This window comes from Bos mutus, unplaced genomic scaffold (genome assembly GCF_027580195.1).
Source record: "Bos mutus isolate GX-2022 unplaced genomic scaffold, NWIPB_WYAK_1.1 CTG202, whole genome shotgun sequence".
Lineage (NCBI taxonomy): Eukaryota > Metazoa > Chordata > Mammalia > Artiodactyla > Bovidae > Bos > Bos mutus.
Genome location: NW_027219475.1, coordinates 406,688 through 419,281, shown reverse-complemented (window position 1 = coordinate 419,281; position 12,594 = coordinate 406,688). Strand labels below are relative to the sequence as shown.

Here is a 12,594-nt window from a genome sequence, read left to right as displayed (position 1 = left end):
CCAGTCCCATCACTTTATGGCAAATAGATGGGGAAATAATGGAAACAGTGAGAGACTTTATTTTCTTGGGCTCCAAAATCACTGCAGATGGTGACTGCAGCCATGAAATTAAAAGATGCTGGCTCCTTGGAAGAAAAGCTATGACCAACCTGGACAGTATATTAAAAAGTAGAGACATTACTTTGCCAACAAAGGTACATCTAGTAAAAGCTATGGTTTTCCCAGTAGTCATGTATGGATGTGAGAGTTGTACCATAAAGGCTGAGCATCATAGAACTGATGCTTTTGAACTGTGGTGTTGGAGAAGACTCTTGAGAGTCCCTTGGACTGCAAGGAGATCAAACCAGTCAATCCTAAAGGAAATCAATGCTGAATATTCATTGGAAGAACTGATGCTGAAGCTCCAATAATTTGGCCACCTGATGCAAAGAGCTGATTTATTAGAAAAGACCCTGATGCTGGGAAAGATTGAAGGCAGGAGAAGAAGGGAACAGCAGAGGATGAGATGGTTGGATGGCATCAACTGTTCAATGGACATGAGTTTGTACAAGCTCTGGGAGATACTGAAGGAGAGGGAAGCCTGGCATGCCGCAGTCCATGGGGTTGCAAAGAGTCAGACATGACTGAGCGACTGAACAAATGAACAAAAGCTAGAAATTAAAATGGCATAGGATGGATACTGTATTTGTCAGAGATATTTTCAATTGTTACAGGAATGTTTGATGAATTGTTCAGGACATTAATCACCTGACAATAGCTGGAATTGAGGAAAATATTATCATGTATCTCCACAAATTCTCTAGTACTGGTGGCTGGTCTTGGGAAAGGATCATCCCATGTAATCAAATGGTGGGACAGGGGGGCCCTGAGGACATCTGTAGTAGGTCTTTAGCAACCGCAGTCTATCAGCTCTCTGTTTTGTTGAGGAAGATAATTGGAAGAGTGATTTTTTTCCCAACACTTTTAGCAGATCTTTGATGATACTCTTGAGGACTCAAGGTTGCTAAGGAAACAGTTCTTTCCTTTTTAAAAACTCCTTTATTGAGGTATGCTGACATTAAAAATACATAGTTAATATTTACAACTTGATAAGTTTGGAGATCAGTATACATCTGTGTAATCATTACCACAATCTATGCCATAAACCTGTTCATCTCCTCAAAAGTTTTCCTTCATCCTCTTTATTACACTGTTCAGATTAAAAATAATTGTTTTCTAAAGGCATTTGATTTTAGTTAGGGATTTTTAGTTTAAAAAACTTGTTTTCTAGCATTTCAAGTAGCTTCCCTTATGGTCACAATGTCGTGATCATGGCTCCAACTGTAGATAAACTTGTGGAAACACTATAGGCAGCACTGCCTTATTTTGATTAATTAGCGAGTGAATAATAATGGACTGAGCTTTTGAAATTTTAAGCCATATTGGAGCTTCTAATGTTACAGTTTTAAGAAAATTTATGTTTTGATGTTAACTCCAGGTAGGATATACTTTTAAAATATCAGGATTTGAGAGTGCTCTTCTGGCATTTAAACCTGGACTGTGGTTTTTACTCCCTGATCACCTTCCTCTAGCTTAGGCTCTGACATTTTTATGAACTGCTCCAGTTTCCTTCTATTAATTTTTGTCATTAGGTTCCTCCTACTGGTTTGTTTTTTCTGTATCTTCAGGAACATCTGTTAGTGATGTGATGGTAAGTGAACGTGGTGGTGAGGCAGCAGAGCTAAGATCAGAACAGCACAACTTTTCATTACTTTAGTTGAAACTGAACCCTTGGAGTTTCTTCCTCTCCATCTTAGGAGTCGGATATGCAAGAGAAATTTCAACCCCTTCCAACAGAGTATATTATTGGAAGTGATTAACAGTGTTTGGCAGAACTGCGGTTGTAGAAACAATGACCCGAGAAGAATATAAAGGAGCCTGTAGGAAATGAGGAGTAGATTTCAGGGGGTTCAGGAGAAAGATTTGGGAGGTTTTTCACTAGCTTAAAAAGACTCAGGTACTGAGGTGCAGAATGGTGAGGGGATGAAGATGCAAAGACTGCAGGAGGGGAGGGTGTGATCACACACCCACACATTCATCACAGCTTCTGTGTTACACTTCCTTCCTGCCCTCATTACTTCCTGCCCTCTCTTCCTTTATCTTGACGTGGGAGTTGTTTCAGAGCTCTCTGGGTATTTTGGCCTTTGAAGGATGCAGTTTTCTTTGTGAGAACTTCTTATATATGAAATCTATTTCTTTAGCAAATATAGGACAACTCCTATATGTCTGTCTGTCTGTCTCTCTCTCTCTCTTTTTTTTTTTTTTGGTACCAGATTTAACCCATCCTTCTCAAACTGGAGAATTTCCATTTTACCTGAAGCTTTGGCCTGATATTTTGTTCCCATCTTGTCAGCTCTTTGTCACTTTTAAGGTAATTTTTGTGAATTTATTCCACTTTGTTTTTGGCAGATGAAATAGCTTTAATACCCAGCCTACTGTTAATGATATGATGTGTTGGAACTTATCACAGTAATGAAATCATCTACTTGTTAGTTTGTGTCATCAACTAGATAAAAGGTACATGAAGCCAGGAACAGGCTTACTATTTTCTGCATTTACAGCACAAGATGTGTCTCCAACATATAATTTTAAAACTAATAAAATTACCTTCTTGTGTACTTTTACTATCCGATTTCAATCCTTTACACTCATCTCAGGATCGCAAGATAAGAAATCTGAGTAAGCATCACAGGATGGCTCCCTGTGTCTAATGTCTCCTTCACCTCCTCCCCATATATCTTTATTTCCTTTCTTGATGAGACTCTCAGGTCTATGGACTGAACTGTGTTGCTCCAAAGTTTATATATTGAAGTCCTACTTCCCACTGTGACTGCACTGGAGATAGAGCCTTTAGGAGTTAAATGAGGTTAAATATAGCCATATGGATGTGGCCTTAATCCAATATGTGACATTATAAGAAGTGGATGAGACACAGCTTCCTCCCTCTCTCCAGGTACCCATATCCTAAAAGGCCAGGTGAGCACACAGTGAGGGAGTCGTGGCCTGCATGCCAAGAGAAGAGCACTCAGAATGAGACCTGGCCAGCTCTGTGACCATGGACTTACCAGCCTCCAGAACTGTGATAATAGAAATACATTTCTGTTGTTTAGCCAGCCAGTCTGTGGTATCTTGTTGTGATCACCTGCCTGAGCCAACTATACACCAGGATCTTCTCCAGTTCATCATTTCCCCAGATGTTCCCTCTGTGACGCACTACCTCTGTTACCAGAGTGAGAACACATGGAGCAGGGCGGAGACCTGAGAAGTGTAAATGGTGCCCCAGGGATCAAGTCTCATTAGATTATAAGAAGATTCTCATTTGCTAACCTGAATTTAAAGCTAATGGATCTGATTCAAGGTCTCAGGAATCTCACTTCTCAGTTCTCGACAGGAAGGCAGGAGCCTGGGACACTGGATGAGACCTGATGTGACAGAGATTATTTGGGTCCCAGTTCCAGGTGGGACCAGGCAGCCGACCTGGTCACACAGGAAGAACTCTCGTCTGGATGAAGCAGTGAAGAAACACATCTAACCCTCCAGCTTGTTCACCCTGGTCTTCCGACTCTGGAAGGGAGCTCTGCATTAGTTACATGCTGTTGTGCAACAAGTTAGCACTGAACTTGGCAGCTTCAGTCAGCAAACACCTAGTATCTCACATCTTCTGTAGGCCAGGAATGGACATGGCTTACCTGGGTCCTCTGACTCAGGATGTCTACAAGGATGCAATCATCTGAAGGTGCAACCAGGGGTGGATGTCTTCCAAACATACTCACCTTGATGTTAGCAGCATTCAGGCTGTGGCAGACTGTTGAGCTGAGAGCCTCTGTCCCATGCTGGCTGTTAGCTAGAGGCCTGCCTCCAGTGCTTATCATGAGGGTCTCTCCCTACACTGCTCACTATGTGGCAGCTTGCTTCATCAGAGCAAGACAGAGAGAGCAAGACAGGTCAATGAGGGAGAAACCAGAGTCATCTTGAAACCTAATATAATTGACATTTCATCACTTTCGCCAAATTCCATTTGTTAGACTCATGTTACTAGATACACACAAGTGTGGGGATTACACAAGGACATGAATACCAGGTGGCAGGAATAAGAGGAACACTTCAGAGCCTTTAACACCAGCCCTCTGTTCCTGAGCTGGATGAGATGCTCCGTATGGACAGGAAGGAGAGGGAGGATTCTTCCTTGGATCCCAGGCCATGAGCTGTAACTGAGATGGGGGAGCTGGGCCCTAGTAGCCTTGGGCACATCTACAGGATGGAAGCGTCCAGAGTCTCTGGAGGCCTGTCCTCAGTGGTGTCCCTGGAGCCTGTTCTACAGGCTCTTGAGAAACACCTGGTGCCTCCCTTCATGATCCAGGTTCAGTGACGGAACATGGATGCTTAGAGTTGGCTAGAGTGGGAATGCTTATACCATAGAAGTCAACAAATGCTGTTCACAGGGATTTTTTTTTTCAAAGATCAAAGTTTTCACATGTTAATAATTATCAGTACTCCACAGCATGCTCTGCTAAAATCTCTCCTGAGTCCCGTGTCTGTGTTTATCTTGCAGCTCTGGAGCTGAGGCTGAAGGATGGAGCCCACCCCTGTGAGGGGAGAGTGGAAGCGAAGCATCAAGGAGTATGAGGCACAGCGAATGATCACAACTGGAGCATGAAGGAGGCAGCTGTGGTGTGCAGACAGCTGGGGTGTGGAGTTGCTGTTGGTAATCCCCAAAGGACTAAATTTGGACCAGGAATTGGACCGGTTTGGTTTCATTATATTTACTGCAAAGGGCAGGAGTCAGCTATCACCAAGTGTAGTTATCCTGCTGTGAAAGATCATCGTCCAGAGGGCCATTCCCATAACAAGTGTGCTGGAGCAGTCTGCTCAGGTAAGTCCTGTCTGGTCCGAAAGGGAATCCCCAACAGGAGAAGCTTCAGTCTCATTCCCAGAATAACTATGAGAATATGGATCTCAGCCTTAGAACATTCATGGGTAAAAATTCCACTGAGCCAATGATGCCTTCAATGATAGGTGCTCAAGGGAGCAGAAGAGCCTGACAGTCCCTGGAGAGAAAGTCTCCACACCTATTGGTCACTGAGCACTTTTAGTCTCTGTGGTCTTCATAGGAGGTGAGGTCAAATGCTTCATGCAGGTATAGCTGCCAGGCTCGACCTTTATTGAATTAGATTCATCATGGTAGCTTGTATTCTTTCATGGGATGGCCAGTCAAGTGCAGCTACAAGAGAGGATGTAGGAAGGTGCAGGCAAACAAAGTGTATTATAGTCACAGGTCCTAGAGAGTCAGAGTACCAGTAGATGGGTACGTGGGGGAGGTGCCAATAGAAAAGGTTTAAACCAGGAGTAGTGACCCCAAATGGACCCCAAATGTGTAGACCCATGAACAAGTGACAATAATTGGGGGTCTGGGTGTAGTTACGGTATGTGCAGGTTTGAGGGGATTTCCCTGGTGCATTTGAAGGTCACTAGGTCACAGGGAAGGACATGATGGGGGCATTGGGCAGGAGTCTCATCACACTGGTGCACCTGCTTACCTAGGTGGGGAGCTCACATCCTATTTGTGGGGATGTTGAGGCTGCAGCAAAACATGAAGTTTAACAATTACAACATAGAGACTGGGTAGTGAGGTGAAAAGTGTATGACATTGTACATAAAAAGGGCTCAATCCTGACTAAGCATATTTGACCTGGGCCAAGATGGAAATGAGAATGGGATTGAATGGTTACAATATTTGGCAAAGATATTTTTCAGTTGTTATAAGAATGTTTGATGAATTGTCCAGGACAGTAATCCCATGACAATAGGCGGAATTGAGGTAGATATTATCGTATCACCACAAGTTCTCTCATGTAGGTCTCAGGAAAGGATCCTCCCAACTGCTGAAGTGGTGGGACAGGGGAGCTCTGAGGACATCTGCAGTGGGTTCTTAGAAAGCACAGCCAGTCAGCTCTCTGGTGTTTTGTTGAGGAAGATCATTGGAAAAGTGCTCTTTTCCTATCTCCCCTTCAGCAGACTTTTGATGATATTAGTTGAGGCTATTAAGAAATAATTCTTTTCCATTTTAAAAACTGCTTCATTGAGATATGATTGACATACAAAAACTGAGTTTGGAGATCTGTGGAACCATCACCACTCCTATGCCATGAACTGGTTCATCTCCTCAAAAGTTTCTTTTACTCTATGATTACTATCAAAAGTAACTTTTTTTTTTTTAATTTTATTTTATTTTTAAACTTTACGATATTGTATTAGTTTTGCCAAATATCGAAATGAATCCGCCACAGGTATACCCGCGTTCCCCATCCTGAACCCTCCACCTTCCTCCCTCCCCTCTCCTCTCTCTGGGTCGTTCCAGTGCACCAGCCCCAAGCATCCAGTATTGTGCATCAAACCTGGACTGGCGACTCATTTCATACATGATATTATACATGTTTCAATGTTATTTTCCCAAACCTCCCCACCCTCTCCCTCTCCCACAGAGTCCATAAGACTGATCTATACCCCAATGTTCATCGCAGCACTGTTTATAATAGCCAGGACATGGAAGCAACCTAGATGCCCATCAGCAGATGAATGGATAAGAAAGCTGTGGTACATATACACAATGGAGTATTACTCAGCCATTAAAAAGAATACAAAAGTAACTATTTTTGCAGGATACTGGATGCTTGGGGCTGGTGCACTGGGACAACCCAGAGGGATGGTATTGGGAGGGAGGAGGGTTCAGGATGGGGAACACGTGTATACCTGTGGCGGATTCATGTTGATATTTGGCAAAACCAATACAATATTGAAAAGTTAAAAAATGAAGTAAAATAAAATAATTTTAAAAAGTAACAATTTTCAAAGGATCATTTGATTTGTAGTTAGAAACTGCTTTTCATTATGTATTTATTCATGTTTTTTGCTCTGGGTCTTTGTTGCTGGGTGTGGGCTTTCTCTAATTGTGGCAAGTGGGAGCCATTCTCCAGCTGCAGTGTGTGGGCTTCTCATTGCGGTGGCTTCTCTTGTTGCAAAGCACTGGCTCTAGGCACGTGGGCTCAGTAGTTGTGGTGCACAGGCTTAGTTGCCCCATTGCATGTGAAATCTTCCCAGACCAGAGATTGAGCTCATGTCCCCTGCATTGGCAGGCAGATTCTTAACCACTGGACCACCAGGGAAATCCAGAAATTTCTATTTTAAGAAAACCTGTTTTCAAGTAACAACTCTTATTATCATGATGTCCTAATTGTGATTTCAACTGCAGATAAGCTTGTGAAACACTACAGGAGTCCCGGCCTTATTTTGAGGCATCATCATTGGAGAAGGCAATGGCACCCCTGCGGGGAGCGAGCTCCGCCCCTGGCAAAGGTCATGAGGAAGGAGGCTTGGCATACGCAAAGGCGGGATCAAGCCTCAGGAGTCTCCCTGGAAATTCTCGAGCAATCTACCCCCAAAACCAGAGTCTGCCTACTTTCTGCTTTGTGCTTTCACCTACACCTCTGACTTTACGGGGGGCTGTCCCCCACTACCTCTCTGAAAAAAGAGTTAGCTTATAGCTCCAGTTAATAATTCCTGGGTGTGACAGTGTTTCAACCTACAAACTCCCTTGGAAGTCCTCTAGCCTGCCTGAATAGGTTTTTCCGGCCACATGTGATTGCTCAGAGCCTCCAAACTGTGAGAGGCATGAGATGTTCTAAACTGTCTAAATACAGATTCCTTTGAGCAGTTAAAAGATTGATTAGAAATTGTATTGGTGAAGGGATTCTCACTTGTTGGGCCAATGTTTGCTGCTAAGTCTCCATATCCCTTACCTGCTGTGTCCCTGGCAGTGTATTGATTAATATAATTGGTGTAAATAGTAGCTTTAATGTTTGTAACCTGGGACCCTTGAGTTAATTCTTTTTCTTATTATAGCCCACCACACCTTTGCTCTGTAGGAATGCAACTTTATCTAATGCTTTTTGGAGGCTGGCGCCTGACTTTAGAATAATCACCTTTAGAGGAAAAGGCCTCCTGGGCCAGAAGATGATGCAAATCACCTAAACTTTTGCATATGATAAGTTTGCAGGAAGAAAGCCTGGCTTACTGCATGACTCTACCCCTTCCCCCATTATCCTCTATGCATAACTTAAGGTATAAAAACTACTTTGGAAAATAAAGTGCGGGCCTTGTTCACCGAAACTTGGTCTCACCATGTCGTTCTTTCTCTTACCTTCTGGCTGAATTATTCAGTCTCTTTTCTCCACTGAATTTCCTCACTGAGCTATCCTCATTCTATTACTCTTTATATCCTTAATTAACGTTTAATTAAGCAATTGTTTCCTGATCCTCGCCGACGCCGTCCCCGCTTCGAATTCCCTGGATCAGCCGGGGCTGGTCCCCGGCACACCCCATTCCAATACTCTTGCCTGGAAAATCCCATGGATGGAGGAGCCTGGAAGGCTGCAGTCCAAGGGGTCGCTGAGGGTCAGACACGACCGAGTGACTTCAGTTTCACATTTCACTTTTGTGCTTTGGAGAAGGAAATGGCAACCCACTCCAGTGTTCTTGCCTGGAGAATCCCAGGGACGGGGGAGCCGTCTATGGGGTCGCACAGAGTTGGACACAACTGAAGTGACTTAGCAGCAATAGCAGCATCTGAATAAAAATGGAATGTGTGTGATATTGAGCTTCCAGTGTTATCACTTCAAGAAAATTGATGTCTTGATATCAATTCCAGTTAAGATACTCTTAAAAATAAAAAGATTTGAGAGTGCTCTGGCATTTAAACACTAATTGTGGTTTGTACTCTGAGTACCATTGCACTAACTCAGGCTCTTACATTCTTATGAATTGTTCCAGTTTTCTTTCTTTTTTTAAATCTCTTTGCTACCAGTTTCCTCCCACTGCTTTGTCTTTTCTGTATGTTCAGACATGTTTTGCTACTAATAATGTGAAGATTAGCCAAAGTGGTGTTGGTGCAGCAGAGATAAGAATAGAATAGCACGTCTTTTCAGTTTTCTCGCTGAAATTCAACTCTTGCTTCTTCTCAACTGTAGGAATCGAGTATGGAAGAGAAATTTCAGCTTCTTTTAGTGGATTGTTGGATGTGATGAACTGTGTTTAGGAGAACTCTAGAGCAGAAACAATGACCTAGAACAATGTAGAGGAGCTTGTGGGAAATAAAGAGGAGACTTCAGGAGAAAGATTTATGAGGGACTTCATTAGTCAAAAAAGACTGAAGTGCAGAATGGTGAGGGGATGAAGATGCAAGGACTCCAGGAGGGGAGGGGAGGATCAACATCCATGACAACTCGTATATTCATCACAGCTCCTGTGTTACACTTCCTTCCTGCTCTCAATCATTGCTTCCTTCTCTGTATCTTGATGTGGGAGACGTTTCTGAGCTTGGTGGAAGTGCTGGCATTTGAAGGTTACAGTTTTCTTTGTGGGAATTTTTTTTTTTTTATCATACCATATCTATAAATAGCTGAGGAAAGAAGAGAAGCAAAGACAAGGGAGAAGGGGAAAGATATACCTAGCTGAATGTAGAGTTTCAGAGAATTGAAGGAGAGATAAGAAAGCCTTCTTAAATGAACAATGTAAAGAAATAGAGGAAAACAATGGAATGGGAAAGACTAGAGTTCTCTTTAAGAAAACTGGAGATACCAAGGGAACATTTCATGAAATGCAGGATAAAGGACAAAACATCAAATATCTAACAGAAGCAGATGAAACCAAGAAGACGTGGGAGGAATACACAGAATAACTGTATAAAAAAGATCTAAATGGCCCAGATAACCATGATGGTATGATCACTCACTTAGAGTCAGACATCTCTGGAGTGCAAAGTCAAGTGGACCCTAGGAAACATTAGTACAAAAAAAAGCTAGTGGAGGTGATGGAATTCCAGATGAACTATTTAAAATCCTAAAACATGATGCTGATAAGTGCTGGACTCAGTATGTCAGCAGGTTTGGAAAAAAGCAATGGCCACAGGACTGGAAAAGGTCACTTTTCATTCCAATCCCAAAGAAGGGCAATGTCAAAGAACATTCAAACTACTGTACAGTCGTGCTCATTTCACATGCTAGTAAGGTTATGCTCAAAATCCTTCATGGTAGGCTTAAGCAGTATGTGAACGGAGAGCTTCCAGATGTACAAGCTGGGTTTAGAAAAGGCAGAGGAGTCAGAGATCAAATAGCCAACATTTCATTGGATCATAGAGAAAGCAAGAGAATTCCAAAAAATCCCATCTACTTCGGCTTCATTGACTATGGTAAGGCCTCTGATGTGTGGATCACAACAAACTGGAAAATTCTTCAAGATGTGGGAATACCAGACCACCTTGCCTGTCCCCTGAGAAACCTGTATGCAGGTCAATAAGCAACAGTTAGAACTGGACATGAAATAATCGACTGATTCAAAATTGCGAAAGGAGTACATCAAGCCTATATATTGTCACCCTGCTTATTTGACTTATATGCAGAGTACATCATGTAAATGCTGAGCTGGATGAAGCTCAAGCTGAAATCAAGATTGCTGGGAGAAATATCAATAACCTCAGATATGCAGATGACACCACTCTTGTGGCAGAGGCGAAGAGGAGCTAAACAGCCTCTTGATGAAGGTGAAAGAGGAGAGTGAAAAGGCTGGCTTAAAACTCACATTCAAAAAACTAATATGTCATCCAGTCCCATTACTTCATGGCAAATAGAAGAGGAAAAAGTAGAAGCAGTGACAGATTTTATTTCCTTGGGCTCCAAAATCACTGCAGATGGTGACTGCAGCATTGAAAATAAAAGATGCTTGCTCCTTGGAAGACAAGCTATGACAAACCTAGACAATGTATTTAACAGCAGAGAGATCACTTTGCTGACAAAAGTCTATATAGACAAAGCTATGGTTTTTCAAGTAGTTATGAATGAATGCAGAAGTAGGACCATAAAGAAGGCTGAACGCTGAAGAACTGAAACTTTTGAACTGTGGTGCTGGAGAAGACTCTTGAGATTCCCTTGGACTGCAAGGAGATAAAACCAATCAGTCCTAAAGGAAATAAACCCTGAATACTCGCTGGAAGACTGATGTTGAAGCTGAAGCTCCAGCACTTTGGCCACCTGATGAGAAGAGCCGACTCATTGGATAAGACTCTGATGCTAGGAAAGATTGAGGGCAAGAGGAGATAGTGGAAACAGAGGATGAGATGGTTGGATGGCATCACTGACTCAATGGACATGAGTTTAAGCAAACTCAGGGAAATAGTTAAGGACAGGGAAGCCTGGCATGCTGCAGTTCATGGGGTCACAAAGAGCCAGACATAACTTAGCAAATGAACAACAAAAAAAATCACACTTTACCTTGAGGTCACATTTTGTCACAACACACAATGTCTAACCTACTACATTAAACTTCCACTTCCCTGTTCTTGCCATTTGTGCTATTGTTGTTATACATTTTTTTAGTTAAATTATGAGTCCTTTAATATGTTGCTATTATTTTTGCCTTAAATATTCTAGTATTTTAAAATTGAGAGAAAACATTTTTATATGTACCCACATAATTTCTGTTTAGTACAGTGTCCATAGCTTTGAGCGGATCCACATTTTCATCTTTTATCACTTGCTTTAGCCTGAAGACCTTTCTATAGCAGTTTTGTGCAGGGTATGTCTGGTGTCCTTAAATTCTATCATCATTTATTTATCATTTAAATGTTCATTCAGTTTTAAAAAGTATTTTCATAGGTGACTGAATTCCAGGTTAGCACCTCTATACCCACCCCAATGCTTTAAAGATTTTTTATTTTGTTATGGGACTTACATTGCCTCCGTCAAAAAGTCAGGACAACTTTTCTTTGTTTCTTGTATATAGTGTGTCATTGGAAAAGACTCTGATGCTGGGAGGGATTGGGGGCAAGAGGAGAAGGGGACGACAGAGGATGAGATGGCTGGATGGCATCACTGACTCAATGGATGTGAGTCTGGGTGAACTCCGGGAGTTGGTGATGGACAGGGAGGCCTGGCGTGCTGCGATTCATGGGGTCGCAAAGAGTCGGACACGACTGAGCGACTGATCTGATCTGATCTGATCTGATACAATGTGTCAATTTTTTTTTTTTTTACTGCTTTTAAAGACTATTTATTTCTGTTTGTTTATCACTGGATTTCAGCAATTGTATTATAGGGTTTTATAAGAATGTTTTCATGATTTCATTTGGAGTTTGTTTAACCTCCTGGACAGTGGGTTTACAGTTTTCATTAAATTTTGAAGAATCTCATCTGTCATTTCTTAACATTTTCTCCTACTCATTTCTTATTCTGAATCTTCAAAAACACATATAATTTAATATTTTTCCACATGCCATTGAGTTTCCATTCATATTTTTCTTTTTTTCTGTCTCTCCTTCTGCTTAGATAGTCCCTATTGCTATTTGTTTAACTTCCCAATTCTTTTATTCTGCAATGTCTAACTTCTTGTTAAGTTAATCCAAATACTTGTTCATTCCATATACTATATTTTTTCAGTTCGACAAGTCCCATTTGTTTTATTTTTAGTTTCTCTCTCTGTTTATTTTTATGCTTCATTAAATGTGTT

The 12,594-nt window shown here is 41.8% G+C and overlaps 1 pseudogene; it reads left to right on the top strand.

The window, feature by feature from the left end:
- The window catches only part of LOC102274114 (antigen WC1.1-like), a 41,676-nt pseudogene that overhangs the window by 13,811 nt on the left and 15,271 nt on the right, over positions 1–12,594 (top strand).